Here is a 16,829-nt window from a genome sequence, read left to right on the forward strand (position 1 = left end):
TCTCTCTAACACTGCAGCCAAGATAAAAACAAGGAACAACATATTACACAAGCTCAGTGGAACAGGATGGGGAGCAAACGCGACAGTACTACGAACATCAGCTCTTGCCTTGATCTATCCAGTTGCAGAATACTGCTGCCCTGTGTGGCTTAACAGTGTATATACTTCAAAAGTTGATACACAACTGAATGATACCATGAGGACGATATCAGGCACTATCAAATCGACACCCCTTAAATGGTTACCCGTTTTATCCAATATCCATCCCCCTCACATACGAAGAGAACTGGCTCTAGTAAGAGAATGGCAGAAATGTCGCAGTAACCCTCAACTGCCCTTACATCAGGACTGCAACCCTCAGAAACCGAAGAGATTAAAGTCCAGAAACCCATCATGGAAGTTAGGCGAGAAGCTCCTGGAAACACATTTTGATGCTGATGAGATCTGGCGCGAAGAATGGACCTCTTCAAATCCTGACCACCTGGGTTTAATCCTCCATCCTTGTAGAGCTCCTCCTGGTTTCAACTTACCGAGAAAGGAATGGACATCTCTAAACAGAATCAGAACAAACCATGGAAGGTGTAAATTCTGGCTTCACAAGTGGGGAAAATCTGAAGACCCATTCTGTGACTGTGATAATGTGCCTCAGACCATCCAGCACGTTGTTATGGACTGCCCAAAAAGAAGATTCAATGGATTCATTAAAGAACTACATATTGCCTCTACAGAAGCAGTGGACTGGCTGAAAAGTCTGGACATTTAAGTTTTGAATGCTGACTTGTAATCACATACTTATTTAAGAAATATGTATTTATATGTACTTATAATGTATCCTGTTTTGCCATACGAAATAATAATAACGCTGTGAGAAAGAGATGTTTCACTGAAGTAAACCTTGGAAAGTGATCAGAGTTATTGTAGCAGGCAAGTGTGTGACATCATGAATGCTAGTACATAGGTTGTAAGGGCTGCAGCTGTTCTTGGCCTATCCACAGCAACCTTGCCCATCACAGTGCTAGACCAAGTTTGTTATTCTCACTTACCTTCCTCTGTCTCGGCTTTGACAATGTGCAAGTAGCAGAGGTATGAGCAATGTTGTGTATGTAAGTTCAGTCTTCAGCCCTAAGGCTGGTTGGATCCTCAACAGCTCTGCTATCAGCTGTCATAGATGGCCTAGGCATCACTGAAGAGGCATACTAGGGAAATGAGGAGCGAGGTAGTTTCCCGTTGCAACACTACTCCTTCCATTGACAGTCCCTGTGATGAATGGCATGGAAGTAATAATTTCTTGGCCTCTTCTGGTCATTGTCCAATACTGATGGTCACAATTCATAGATGGACTTGCTCCTACACTTCTGTATGTGGACTGTGGCACACAAACTGATGGTACCATCAGCATCAGTGGAGAAGAGTTGAAGAAAGTGGAGCAATTCAAATACCTCGGCTCCCTCATAAGCAGCAACGGAGTATCAAAGACGACACGGAATACATGAGTGTCACCTCAGAATATGCCTTGGACCGGTTTAAATGGAGACAAATGTGATGACAAGCAGACCCTGCCACTGTGCGGGAATGGAATAACACTAGGAAGATGATAATTGAGCTTGGCTAACACATAATAGCACCTTCTGGTTTGGTGACGAAAGCCATGAGAAACTACTTCACTCATTTTTAGAGGATGTGGTTATACTGTAGATGCAGTTTGCTACTTGCATTTGTTCATTAGAGACCAAACAAAATTCTGGAACATTGGTCTGATGAATCTCATATTATTATGTTGATCTTCCAGGTTAGAGTAAAATATTACCTGTAATTTACCAACTTCATATCGACTGTAACTTTCTTATTTTGATGGACAATTTACATTTCATTAGCGTTGCTCTTAGAGCAAGATTCTGAAGTATTTACTTTTTCTTAAAATTGCAAGATACAGATCCTCTCAATTTGAAATTTGCTTTAAAGGAATACAGGAGCTTACTTAATTTTCATTTTTGAATGGTATGTAACTTATCTAGTTTTTTCATGATGATGATGATGATGATGGTGGTAATATTATAATTATCATCATTTAACATCCTTTCTAACAGCTAATGGTATTAATGGATGCCAGGGTATTGGATTATTGTTCTACAGTAGTTATATAACATGCCAGAGACTCACAACAAATATTTATCACATTTAAATACCCTCAAATGCTACAATCTCAGCTGGAATTGAACTGGCTTTCTTAAAAACCAAAAGGCTAACAACTAACACCAAGTCTGGTTCTTGTTTTTACTTCACAAGCAATAAACATACAATCAATTGACATATTTAACAATTAGGATGAAAAATCATTGAAAGAAGGTTATAACTGATTATATTAAGCCTGCCATTAATATCATGAGTAATGTATTCCCTCAACTCCCAACACTCTACAAACCCTTATGTTCTCTACTCTTGTACAAGCATGAGAAACATTTGCTGCTTGGATGCTTCCAGGAATGTACAAGGAATATATACATATATTTATTTAATTTCCATCCTTAATAACCATTTTATTTCAATGTACAAAAAAAGGTAGTTTTTTATTAAGATGCATTTGAATCACCTGACGAAAAATTTTCCTCTGTGTAATTCTTCACAGACATCCAAGATCTAAACTGCCACTCAGTGTGCAGTATCGTTCACTATCATTAGTACAAGTGGAGCTGCATTTTTCTGAATTGCTTGACTGATGCGCAATTGGAAATGAATCATTTCCATTAAACAGCAGCTCCTATTATATAAAATTCTGTACATCATTGCTAAAGGACACTGGACAAGAATTAATATTCAGGTACAGCAGAAGTGAATCTTTATAACTTCAACTCTACTTGCCAAAGTAAAGCTCAAATTGTGTAGCTTGTTTTCCTAATGGTAATCTTTTGTGCAGCTGGAGAGCTGGTGCAAATATAACTACATTAATACCACATCACCTGACAAAAACTGTATAGGTTCTATATGATATTTCATACTCGAACATTTCCTTGCAGTTCTAACAAACTAAAAACAAGTACTCAGGTGAGTCACCTGAGACAACATATCATGTATTGTGGCTCAGTCAATCAGTTATAAATTATTAACCCATTCTGTGTTTTACTTTGTATGTTGATACTGTTTGGTTGGTTAGTTGTTTCAAATTTGTTGACTGAACATGGAATTTGGCTATTAATTGTGGTGTAGAGCAACATTGTAAAGTTTTACACAATGAGGATCAAGAAGTGATTTTTTAGATGATGATTATTGTACAACTAGAAAACTATCCCATTATGAAGCCCAGAAAAGATTAATCCTGTCAGTTACTGCATAACATGTGAGAAAGAGAGGTTATACCTAAACATTTGTAACAAATGCTGGAGGTGGGGTGATTCCTGGGATCAAAACAAGAAAAAAATCTACCTATGAACATATGACCTACAATGCATTCTTAAGGAGTTACAGGATGTACATTGGCAACATCACAGGAGATGCTCAGTCTGCCATGAGCTGTCTCGGCATGAACTGGTGAAGCCACTCCAAGGTATTTGGGTCCTGTCAAACAGTTGCACAGACATCATTGACATGCTTTTACAGGTCATTGATGTTGTTGACCAGAGTAGCATACACCACACTTTACATATGTCCCCCAGATAAAAGTCCAGAGGATTAAGGTCAGGAGAATGGAAAGGTCAATGAACACGACCTCAATGCCCAATATGCTGCCAATGAAAGGTGTTGTCCAAAAACTGGCATACATGTAAACAAGTGCACTGGAGCCCCATTGTGTGTGAACCACACAACATGACAAACTGCTAGGGGCATATATTCCAGTTGTACACATAGTGTGTCTTCAAGGTCAGATATGCTTGCCTATTCAGTTGTCAGGCTAGCATGTATGGATCGATCAGTTGATCAGGAATAATACACCACAGCAGACATCACATCCAAAGTGGTGTTGATGATTAACAACAACTGTACCATGGTTTTCAACTGCCCGTGTACGGTATGTGTATGTTATGCCAGGTTTATGATGCCATCTCTTCTAAAAGTGTCTTCACTGGTGAACAAATGGATGGCAAAAACATCACTATGGTAGTGGCCATGTGCAATGCTTGTACCTCAATACCAGCACACTGTTGGACATACTGTATGTTCATGGAGACATTGTTTCTTGTTTTGATCCCCAAAACCACACTCCATTGTCCACATTTTATTCCAAATTATAAGTGTGAGATGTAGTATTTACCCCTCCATTTCAGGACTTTGACTTTATTCAGAGTCATCCTGAGTATGAATTGGAGTAAAATTTGTGGTAAATGCTGTACCTCAAACCTATCATAATGAGTAAAGACATTTAGAAAAAACAACTGTTAGGGTCTTCTGTCTGCCGAAACTAATTGTTATCATATCACTTTAATTAACGTGTTTCATTTTTGGGTATAATTCCGTTACCATATGATTTCTTTTTCAGGTAGTTTATAAATTTATTTATTTAAAATTAGTTTTGCAGACCTAACAGTTATAATTTAAAAAAAAAAAAAATTTTTACAATTTGCTTAACGTTGCACCGACACAGTTAGGTCTTATGGCAACGATGGGACAGGAAAGGGCTAGGAGTGGGAAGGAAGCAGCCATGGCCTTTTAATTAAGGTACAACCCCAGCATTTGCCTGGTGTGAAAAATGGGAAATCATGGAAAACCATCTTCAGGACTGCTGAAAGTGGGGGTCGAACCTACTATCCCCCGAATACTGGATACTGGTCGCAGTTAAGCAACTGCAGCTATCAAGCTTGGTAGTTATAAATTAACCAAGTCAGAACTGGAAAGAGATGGCTTCAAATATTTCAAGAACATCTCTACTACAACCATTAAATATTTGTTACAAATGTTCAGATACACCCTGTATAGTTCCTACAAATGCCTGTTTTGTTATTGGAAGGAATGACAACATCCGTGATGCTGATGTTGTTCTTGTTATTATTATTATTCATAGCGTGAAATATTGAACGAGAAATGATTCTACACAAAACGGTGTTGTCAGACTAATGCCTATTGTTTTCAGGGTCTCTGAAAAAGAAATTTGTGTAGCTTGGATCCAAGTATAATTGTACATGTTTACACATTAGCATACTATTTATTTAAATATAAATACAGTAAATATTTTTATACATTTCTTCTTTACCAGGATCATTTCTTACAGCAAGCTGTTCTCACTCCCAATAACAGTTTTCTCCTTTGTCAATGCAATGTCCTTTCTTTTTCCAGTCCAACATCACAACAAAGTCCACTTTCCATGCTCAAATCGTTGAAACAATGTCTAAAGAATGTTCATGGATACTACCAGAACAATACTTCACAAATTAACAAACAGTGCAGACACAGTTCCTCCCAGTTAAATGGTCAAGGAACAAACAGTGTCTCTGAGAAATATGCTGCAGGTGATTCCGGCTTGAAACAAGCCACATTTCATATCTAGGCGAGTATATTTCTTCTGAGTATGCATTTGGACAAATAGATTCTTCAGTTTATAAATACAACAACTGCCTCCGGCCCATTCTACTTAGGTTGTTTTGTTTTTTTTTCCCACGTTTACTGGACACTCAAATATTTCAACAAAAATTTGAATTTAATGTGTCTTCATTAGAATATGTAGAACTTTTAATGGCAGAAGTGAGCTGACTGCTTTTCATTGCTTATTTACCATTACCTATATCATTGGAAATAAATGTAGAAGCTGCACTTAAATCCTACTCATAGAGATCAGGCCCTACAGGACATCATTCACATACCGTACATAAATATACCATAAGGTGAGGCCAACCTAACACAGAGTGTAGGAAGTCCCGTATGAGGACTAAGGGCTGGGGATCTCCAGGCCAAGTATAAAAATTTCCCCGAAACATACTAAGAGAAATTTTCCACTTGCTGCCACCCAGTTACTTGTACCTGAACAGATAAGGTGTCACAGTGAAAATGCAATGCACAATACACAAGACAAAACAAATATTTCTTGCCGAGACGAATCTTTTAAAGAAAGCCTTGTATGAGAAATGCTTACATAATTTTCACAGAACAAATCTGGACACTGCTTGGCCAGCGAATAGTACCATGGTGCAGTTGTTTATGGCGTGATGAGAAATAGGATCAGTTTCCTATCAGAAAAAGTGACGTCTAAGATGACCTCTGGCTGATGCGACGCTTCAAGATGAGTCCAAAAACAATGACTCAGTGACCTGCACAAGAATGCAGCATTTCTCAACGTTCTGTTGAAAGAGGTCTTAAAACACTCAAGTTTCATCCATGTGGCTCATAAATAGACATCGGATTTTTAGGTTCTTGCCCATTATTTTCCGTAAGACTATCAAACTATCTGTGACAGTTATCTGTATTATGTACCTACCGTCACAGTGAGTGAAGTTTTATAGTACCTATACACACTTATTTTGATGTTATGACCTATTTTTGCCTTTCTATGAGAACCTTTTTTTTTTTTTCACTTTAAATCTTATATATTTTCAAATAAGCAGTAATATTATTAATTGATTTTAGTGTTAAGTTTTTGCAGTAAGCATGTAAGATAAAAGGACAAGTCATGCATTAATATAATCAATTATATTTATTAAGTTTTCACATTACGCATCTAAGATAAAGATGTCAGCCAAGCAGTCGAGGGGGCAAGTGTGGCGGTTGTGTGGGAAGCCTGGAACCAGGAAGTGATGGGTTTTACCATTATGTCCATGCTGTTTGCTTCTACTAGAATGTCACAGAAACTAGGGACAGACAACATTTCCAGATTTAGGATGACGGTAGTATGGAATTCGTCAATTTCCAAGAAGCTGTTTGACGATGGGCGTTGGTGACTTCCCTTTCTTTACAGTTCCAACTGGAACAGTTGAGGCTAGAAACTGATACGAAGTGCTGGTTTTCTTTTGATATTGTGCCAGTGTTACAAAATGTTTAAACCAACACACTTGTAAATCTGCATTAATAAGGCAGTAGACTGCAGACTTTCCGTGTTTAACGACAGATGGAAAAGTGATTTTCTGGCAGCCATGCAACAAATAGCCAAATGCAAATTTTTAAAGTGTAACTTTTTCTTCTTATTTCACAGATTATGGAAATATGTTTTTCTTCTTCTTTTCACAAAAGACAACAACCTTACATTTCCGATAGAGTTCATAAACATGCTATTTTTTCAACGTAATACACAGCCTACTCAAATGAAATTTATAGCAGTAAAGGGGCATTTGTCAACTACCAGACTCCACAATCCAATACATTTAAATACAGACTGTGTTGTGCCGTTTCACATAGCATTGGATATCTGCCTTTGCTGGCAGGACCTAGTGTTTGCAGTGCACTATGTCTTCTGGTATAGGCTAGAGCAATTTTGTTACTTTCATTGATCTGTCTGTCTCATCCTTGGCTTTGACAATATGAAAGTGACTGAGGTATGAGCGATGCTAGTAATGCCATTCCTTACGCAGCCAGTCCCTGCCATGAATGGTGTGAAAATGTTGCTCATAGGGTCAGACGGTGCATGCATTTCAGTGGGCTTGGCAGACTGATCTGTAATAGCAACTCTGGCTCGGTGAGGAAAGCAACGGGAATCTACCTCACTCCTCATTTCCCTAGTACGCCTCTTCAGTGATGCCTAGGCCATCTATGACAGCTGATGGCAGAGCTGTTGAGGATCCAACCAGCCTTAGGGCTGAGGACTCAACATACATACATACATCTGAAGCAATGTTCTAGAGCTATCATTTGTTAACTTTTGCCATATTAAATTGTAGTTTCAGCAATTCTGTATATGATAAAACATTTTCTTAATCTATATGACAGCTCACTTTTTTCATGCTAAGAAGCAGTTAATGCTCACAGTACGTGATCTAAAAAATTCTTTGAATGCATCTCAGTAAAAACTTGTTTTAGGACGTAGCCAAACAAACGCTTGCACCATGTTAAAATACAACATGGTGTCTGACAAATCTGGGGTATACAGTATTGAAAAGTGTGTCAGATGTTTTGAATGGGTGTACTGCAGACTAACCAGAAGGATTTAATCTTGTTAGTATTTCACTGTTCAAATACGTTCCAGTCGTTTCAGCAAATGCTGAAAGATCATCCTCTGCATTCAGACTCATCTTGTACAGCAAAAATCATACTCTTACACCACAACATCAGGAAATATTAGTGATTTGCTGTGCACAAAATTATGGCAGAAACAACAGTGAGAATGACAATGATACACAAATAAATTTGTTGTTTCGTTGATCAGCTAGTTCCCAATTTTAGTGATTTCATCTCAACCAGATTTAAACTATTGTACACAAATGGTACATTATAATGTCTTGCATGCTCTATATTATAAAATATAAAAACTCCAAAAAACGTAAAAGTAAATAGTGGGACATAAATACTGTAATATTACAAAAATATAAACATACTGTATTGCTGTGTTTCTACTTGTATAGTACTCCTTCATAGGTATATTTACTTTCATTGTGCCCATTTTGAAACAATAAGAACCTATTTTATACATTTTTCTCACCTATATAGGTGCTTAAAACTTATGTTTTGGGACCTAAAGATCCAATGTCTATTCATAAATAAACCACTCTACTTTTTGTAGGATGGTTTTACAAACTGTATGCAATAGAATCGTGTATCCCACAACTTCTTATCAGTGCTTAAGCTTGGTTTCATCCTAGCAGATATTTGAGCATTCAGAATACATAGTATTGGGACACCACAAATTCACATGCAATTCACATGAAGTTCATTACATGACCAAACAGTCAGGTATGGTGAGCGATTAGTATGGGATGGATATTTGGTCCTACATTCATGACATAGTGAAATTTAAGCACTATGTGAATAACATTTTGCAATCATTTGCTGAAATGAATGAAAAGAAAAACAATACATGTACTTCCAACAGGATAGTGAAACAGCCCCCAGTTCGGTCCGTTCCATGGAAGTTACTTGTGTGATTTTTTATGAAGAAGCAATTAGCTAAAGACTTTGTTCCCCATCCTCATTTGTTAGACTTAACTGCTCGCGATTATTATACTTGGCACACCCTCAAACAGGAAGTGTGTAAATGAATAACCCTTCCACTCGAACAGGACATCTCTAGTGTAATACACATTATAAGCCAAGATGAACTGAAGTTAGATTTCCAGAACGTTTTGTGCCACTGCGACTTGTGCTTGGATATGAAGGGTGAATATTTTCAACAGCTGCTGTAAAGTTAGGACACAACCTTCATTACCACAAATTATATTACAACAGCGCATCATGTTACAGCTCTCCTCGGTGAGGTCACATGCAATGTGGGCCAAATGGGACCTGCTTCAGTCTGTCAATTTCCTAATGCATTAGATTTGCCTCTCCCTGTATTTATGTCCACATATCTTAAAGTTTTCCTAATAATCTCAAAAGTAAACACATCTTATTGGATAATAAAAGGAAATAAATTCTGGCTCACTAAAATACTGACAATGATTTTGTGCATCATGGATATAGTACAATGCAATATACTCATAAGAGAGCACAGCACTAAAAACAGGGAAGGTTGAGGGTACTTGAACAGCAAACAAACTCTGATAGTGTTAAAAATCTTCACTTTTTTGATTTCAATCATTAGAGATACAACAAAAATTTGCTTTTCAGTTTGTATTATCTCTCACTCTGCTTACCAGGTGATGAGTTAACAGACAAAATTACAACTTTACAAACTATTTATCAACTGAGTACATTTATATTACTTCCCTGTATTAATCCTATGTTGGTGATATCACATATTTCGCAAGAAAAATTACATTAAAAACTATGTAGTTTTGTGAAACCTTATGAAAGAATAAAAATGAGCACAAGCAAGAATAGGCCACCAGAATGATTTCTGAAAGCTGTCATATGCACCCTTCTATAGTCAATGATGAATGTTACAATTTTTGATTAAATATTTCAAACTTATTCCCTATGTTATAAAAAAACATACAAAAAAAAAAAGAATGGAATACATGAAAATGATAAGAAAAAGCAAGGGAGACAGATTTCATTTAATTGATGGGTTTACTAACAGCCATAGTACATTCAAGAAGTGAAGCTGTACTACTAGGAAAGAAAGCAATCAATTTACAGTTACAGAGCTTGAAAAAAGTAAAAGAACTAAATGAATGTGGAAAAGCAAATCATTATGAAAAAATTTCAGGTACTCCAAAAATGTATTAATGTACTGTAGTTTCAAAAATTTCAAACATTACTTCCACTAAATTTTTGAAGCCCAGCTAACTTTCCTGTACAAAAACTCACGATTACTTACAGCAACATTATTCTGGAAATATCAAGAGAAATAGGTAGTAATGCATACAACTTGCTACAAAGCTTTTTCAGTCCCTTAATACTTTCAGAGAATTTTTTTTTTACAACAGCCTACTTCTGGTCTGCTGTTAGAAAAAGCATTAAGTTGGCAGCAACAGCCAGGCCAGGTCATTTTAAAAGGTTAAATAGTCTCAGGAATGTCAGTGAACTGTGAAGTATGTGAGCATTTAGACAAAATACTGGTGACAGTGCAACAGGATAATAATGTTCACTATTAACCGTCAGTCAAGCGCATAGTGGTCTAAGCGACCACCAAGCCCTAGAAGGTTTGGACAAGCAATCCGTCTGAAAGTCAGCTATGCCTCCACTCTTCCAGACTATCTCGACCAAGCAATCATCTAGCCCCACCTCAGCAGCCCTGTAGACAAAGAGGTAGGAAGCTGAGTCAGTCGGTGTCTTTTTCACCCAATAACGTCACTTGTATCTTGATCATTGTGACTGGTATGCTCCCAAAAGAGATTTCCTAGATTTGCTTGTATCTACCTCATATGGACCCTGCTGTAGAGGAAAGAGTCTGAATATTGATAGTGTATTGGAAAGGTAGAAAGTGCCAGAACAGCTGCATTTGTAAAAGACAGAGATAAAGCACTAGGACAACTACTGGAAGAAGAAGTTGACTGATGAGGCAAAACTGAAGATCTTCAGGTTGACAACCATGATACAGATAATGAGCTGTCAGGTGAAGAAGAATGCGGTTCTGTGGTCCTAAAGTGAATTTGACAGACAAGGATGGTGGGACAGAATAGCGTGCGCACCCAACATTCGCAAGGACTGGTTGTGAACAAGATTACAATATTGTACCTCTCCTTTCAGGGCCTAAAGATTTAGCCAGGAACATCAAAAATCTAGCTGAAACCTGGGAGCTATATTTTCTTGATGACATAAAAAAAAAAAAAAAAGTCAACTATACAAATATTTAGTTAGATGAAAGAGAGAAATAACTTTCAGGGAACTCAAAGCACTCTTAGGTTACGGCCACAGTGCAGGCGGCGAGCGGAGCGTTGCCGCTATCGAAAAGTTGAAGAGTGGGAAGGAGAGAGCGGCTGTGTGGACATCTAGCAAGAATCAGTCAGCGGCGCGGTGTCTCCTCTGCACGTAGTGATTAGATAATGGCAGTTTCAATTTTCTCGTTTGTCTCTGCTTTTAGAAATGTTTTATCTAAACTGAAGAATTCGACGTACGGCTAGGAGAGAATTTCGTGATCATCTAGTAAATAAATTACGTGAAATGCATGGGGAATTTCATCATTTATATAGAGAACTGAATTGATTTCCTGCTAAGATGTTTCAAATATACTTCTATGTCCATTCAAACTTTTGACTTCTTTCTAAAACTTAAGGCGCGACTGCAGAAGCAAGTCACCAACTTCCAGAGACCCATAAAATTCAGATGTAATGACGAACACAAGTTTTCATAACGGCAATATATGACAAAGGATAATAATATTAATTAAACAATAATAATAGGGCGAATAATAATAATAATAATAATAATAATAATAATAATAATAATAATAATATGTTGCATTAAATACAATATTGTTTATGTCCATAACCGTGATTGATTTTTAACTGAATTTATCTCGTATATTTAAGATCGTTCCAATCTCTTTCCAGGCTTCCCTTGTCACTAATAGGTTTTCGAAATTCTTCTCTCTGTCGTTCCATAGGAAAGTTCAGGTTTAAACTTCAGAAATTAGCACTTTCATCTCCTCCCTTATTAATTTACTAACAGTCATTGCGAGCGGCGCAGCTGAAATCTCAAACAGGAGTGAGCGGCTAGCGGCAGGCAGCGTTGTCCTTGAGCCAACTTCCCCTCCAAAATGACGCGCCGCTGGCACTATGGCCACATGCATTTGCTAACACAGGTTTGAGTCTCATCTTTGCCGCCACACAACGCAACGCTCCGCTCGCCGCCTGCACCGTGGCCGAAGCCTTAGGGTTTCTCTGCTTCTCAGGTGCTTTCAGGTTGGCTTGCTGGCTTATGGAAAATGTTTAGAGTACACATGGTATGGGGATCGATGTTTTCTGTAGCATTATGAGCATCAAGCACTTCAAGGTGTTACTGCGTGCTTTATGATTCAACAACATTGACAATCAAGAATGTAGTCTACCAGTTGACAAAATGACAAAAATTTGTGGAATATTTTATCATTCCGTTGAAAAATATATCAGATTGTACTGTCCTAGTGAGTATACAACCACTGACAATATGCTTGAAGGTTTCCGAGGCAAATGCCCTTTCAGACAATACCTGCCTAATACGCTGGCTAAGCATGATTCGAAAATATCTGGACTAGCACGTGCAAGAATGTACAACACAGTGAAAATGGAACTCTATGTAGGCCAACAACCCGTTGGACCCTACTAGCAGGTAAGAACATTGAAAAAAAAAATGGTGAACGAATGGTACATTCCATCACTCAAACAGGGAGAAATATCATGATGGATTGGTTTACCTCCATTTCTCTTTTAGCTCGCCTGAGAGAAGTTTGTAAGTTGACAGCAGCTGCAACGATCAGAAAGAACAGCAGATCCATCCAACTTTTATGAAGCAGAACTTTTATGAAGCCAAAATCAAGACCTACCTGTAAGACTAGCAACTAGTTTGGCTTCCAGGATGAGTGTAGTCTAAGTGCCATACAAACCCAAGGTGAACAATGTTGTTATGCTCACCTCCACATAACTGCCAACTTTACAAAACCAAAAATTGGGAGATTTTGATATGAAAATCAGGAAAAATAAGGAGATACAATTGGTCAAAACTGCTTCTTCTATATATCTTGCACATTAAAGGAGTACTGTGATATACTGTATAATATAACACGTATTGTCTCAAAACCCGTCTGTTGCTATACGAAGCTACAAGGCTAAAAATTATCCGTCTCTATTCCCTCACAGGAAGTACATGAGTGAGATAATCCATCTCTGATAAGTCTTCCGAAAATAGTATAAACTCATGCTCCACATGTGTGAATCAGTCATGCACTTAGATGCTATTACTTAGCAAATGCATAGATTAGTATATTGCATCACACGATTATGCGAAGCGCAATTTTTAAAAATCATGTAATAAATTAAAATTCACCACAATTGTCTCCAAATGGCTCCTAAAATCTGTACAAAATTCGTTAGTCACTATCTCTGAAATTCTGTCACTAAATTACTAAAATAGACTCCAACTCTAGCGACTAGTCGCCAGAATCGACTAGAATGTGAATGAACACCAACATAGCATGCGAGAACGAGATATCTACAATCGTTATACGCATCGTGATATATAAGGTTTCAATAAACATCGCAAATTCGCGCGCATTTCTCGTATTAATAAACATCGATATTTCATTTGAAAGCGGCCAATGAGCGAAGGACTTCCGGCCAGTGGCGTACAATGCTGAAATGGTGGGATGTGAAAACATGTTTGAATTTCACCAAAAAAATAAGCTAAAATCGGGAGATATAATAGAATAATCGGGAGACGGGTACAACTGTTGAAAATCGGGAGTCTAACGCCTAAATCGGGAAAGTTGGCAGGTATGCCTCCAGCTTCCACAAAACACATGCCATAAGGTGAAGAATCAGGGAAGGTAGGAAGCAAAAATTCTAACATTTTATAATCTCACTAAAGGAGGTACCGACACTGTGGTACTCCGTGTCAGCGAGAAGTTGCAGATGGTCTCAAACCATGTTCTCTTTACTAATTAACATAGGCACAATCAACAGCCTCCTACTGCACAAGAGGCTACTGGTGAAATATGGAGACTATGATATTATCATACCGAGATTGGCGTCGAGCCTCCGTGCCGACTTAGTGAAATTTCGAGCCTTGTCACGAGACCTCAAGATGAGAATACAAAACATGTTTCAAAGCAGAAGAGAAAACATTCCAGAGCAACTAGAGAAGCACTTTCCTGAGGTTTGACAGTCAGCATTTCCAGAATTGAAAGAAAAAAGCATAGTGTTCATTGTACATGGCATTCATGTCGCAAACACACTTGTTTCCTTCGCTATGTTTGTGCTAGACATCAGGTAGAGAGCTGAAAAAAGCCAACGACTAATGTGAATGTTCAAAAGTGTATCTGTATAATTTCCAATACTGTACCACTTTAAAAAAAACACCACTTTTGTTTTGCTTAGTCTTAGTTGTTGTTGTAACTAGTAATTTAAAACTATATTTTCTATCAAATCAATTATATATATATTTTAAACAATTTTTTAGTGTGTTTACATAAATAAAATAGCACAAAACTGAACATGAATTGAAAATGTAACTTATACTTTTTTTCATATAAGTGGATTTCAGTTAAAAAGGTTCTTAAGATGTAAAATTAGTACTTTTTACCATTTGAAATAATTTTTTTTCTAAAAACCACTGTTTTAATTTATGACTATTCATGCCTAAAATATTACAGTGACGGGGGAAGAAGGGAACGATAAATGCTAATTCTTTATATTTAGTTCAAATAACTTCCATTTTAAAAACTGGGAAATTAACTGGAAATTTATTGTTCAGAGCTTTCAAGATTTCTTTGTAAATTAACTCACTTTTCAAAAAAAAAATTAATTATTCTAATAAGGCCATTAAGTATGTACTTTATTATCTTAATAAAAGTAAACTTACTTGCAACAATATAGGCCTACACCTTAATTTTTAAAAAAATTAATTCCAAGGCTGTACAATAAAATGATGAAAATAATCACTGTGGTTTAAAGGACTGCACGCCTGAGTGTGTTCGTTGGAAGGGTGCACCCAACTGAGGGTTAAGGAAAGACTGATCACATAAAGAAGTTGCAGAATTGTGTATGGTTCTAGAGATTCATAAATGAAGATGGAGTTATAGTTTTATTTAAAATTTTCTTAACAGGCGAGGCATAGTTTCACGTATCCAGCTGTGTAAATTCTAAAAATACACAGATATGGTCTTTGACAATGCAATGATAGTGGAGAGTACACAAATTGCATTTTATTTAGTTACAAGCGTTGAGTTCATACAGCCGACATAACTGCTGTTACTAGCACTCACTTCAGCGCAGAGCAACATCCCGGTAGAGTATTAAGAATTCTGGTTGAATGCCAACCCTAGTTATATCATTATCAGGTGTTATCAGGCTTTGCTTGAACTCCTTTGATCTATTTCCAGATACTAGCCCTAGTAGCATATGATCAGCACATTACTTCCACTCTTTTTTTTTTTTTTTTTTTTTTTTTTTGCTAGGGGCTTTACGTCGCACCGACACAGATAGGTCTTATGGCGACGATGGGATAGGAAAGGCCTAGGAGTTGGAAGGAAGCGGCCGTGGCCTTAATTAAGGTACAGCCCCAGCATTTGCCTGATGTGAAAATGGGAAACCACGGAAAACCATTTTCAGGGCTGCCGATAGTGGGATTCGAACCTACTATCTCCCGGATGCAAGCTCACAGCCGCGCGCCTCTACGCGCACGGCCAACTCGCCCGGTCTTCCACTCTTTTGTCTTGCTGTATCATTAGTCGCACCTCAACTATTATGTACGTACTTATTCCCCAATTCACACTGTTATACACTAAAACTTAGTTGGTACCTGTACAAAATGAAAGAAAATTTATTCCTCAGAATGGAATTTCAGATTCATTACCAATTCCATCCAGAAAAAACTTACTCATGGCAACATGAAGTAGTGAAGTGGTACTAAGAGAGATAAAAACAAAGACTGAAAATGCTCTTTGGATGATCAAGACTTAGATTAATTCAGCATTATGTAACTTCTGCCATTTTTTTCTGTAAATCAACTATTGATCCTATTTTTAAAAAAAATATTTTCTGTCAGTAAGGAAGGAGAAATAAACTGTTATGAGCTTTTAGATTTCTTTGTTTTCTAATACAACAAAGGTGACTAAGAAATGAGTATTGATGTATCATTATTTGGGGGGATGAGAGAAGATAAGGATGTTAAATGGCTGGCAAAACCAATATAAAAAATTACATTTCATTAGATATTGTAAAAGAAACATCAGAAACAGTACAGAAAGTAAAAAAGAAAGAAAGAAGTGATATTTAAAAATGTATTTTATAAAAAATTAAAGGTTTAAGAAATATTATTCCTAGTGTACAATGATCATTGCACTCCTAAGCAAGCATATAACTTAATATATTAAGGAAATTGCAAACTATCTTTGCATGTACTCACTTAAAAATGTTATAATTTTTAACATTACATAGGAATGGTACACGGAAAGCAATCACACATCTCAATAAATACAGTGCAGATCCATTTCTTTTTGTAAGAGTGTTATAAATGTGTCTTCAAACTTTCATGTGTGACTGCCAAATACTTACAGAGACTTACAGTAATTGAAAATCTTCCACCTTTTTGATACTTTTTATTTGCTTTTTAGCAAATTAATTAATTATAAACAGTACATGTTTCATTCTCACTTGAGTACATCTTCAGCTGTTGTTAAGCTT

At 37.0% G+C, this 16,829-nt stretch overlaps 1 protein-coding gene across 1 annotated transcript in view; it reads right to left on the reverse strand.

The window, feature by feature from the left end:
* Nucleotides 1-5,123: 5,123 nt before the first annotated feature.
* Nucleotides 5,124-16,829, reverse strand: part of LOC137501485 (transmembrane protein 18-like) — a 73,067-nt gene continuing 61,361 nt past the window's right edge. Inside the window, exon 6 of the mRNA XM_068228523.1 lies at nucleotides 5,124-6,233. The gene's annotated coding sequence lies outside the window, so the exon portion shown is untranslated. The remainder of the gene's footprint in view (nucleotides 6,234-16,829) is intronic.

This window comes from Anabrus simplex, chromosome 7 (assembly GCF_040414725.1).
Source record: "Anabrus simplex isolate iqAnaSimp1 chromosome 7, ASM4041472v1, whole genome shotgun sequence".
NCBI classification, from domain to species: domain Eukaryota; kingdom Metazoa; phylum Arthropoda; class Insecta; order Orthoptera; family Tettigoniidae; genus Anabrus; species Anabrus simplex.